General features: G+C 44.8%; 1 protein-coding gene across 1 annotated transcript in view; it reads right to left on the reverse strand.

Moving 5' to 3' along the window:
• ptprua (protein tyrosine phosphatase receptor type Ua) overlaps positions 1-277 on the reverse strand; it is a 502,564-nt gene that overhangs the window by 140,994 nt on the left and 361,293 nt on the right. The window lies entirely within an intron of this gene.

Consider the following 277-nt stretch of genomic DNA (forward strand, 5'->3'; position numbering starts at 1 on the left):
GACAATTTAGTTACCAGTCAGCCTAACATGCATGTTTTTGGTCTGTGGGAGGAAACTGGAGCACCTGGAGAAAACCCATGCATGCACAGAGAGAACATGCAAACTACACCCAGAAAGGCCCCATGCCAGGATTTGAACCAGGCAACCTGATTATGGCGAGGCGGCAGCTTTACCAACTGCACCACTGTGCTGCCCACAAATGGATTTTGATGGAATTTTAAAAAATGTGTGTACATCTATGACTAGTTAACTTTTGTGTCAATCCAACTGAAGATGT

The sequence above is a fragment of the Nematolebias whitei genome, chromosome 19 (assembly GCF_014905685.2).
Source record: "Nematolebias whitei isolate Nwh7 chromosome 19, NemWhi1, whole genome shotgun sequence".
Lineage (NCBI taxonomy): Eukaryota > Metazoa > Chordata > Actinopteri > Cyprinodontiformes > Rivulidae > Nematolebias > Nematolebias whitei.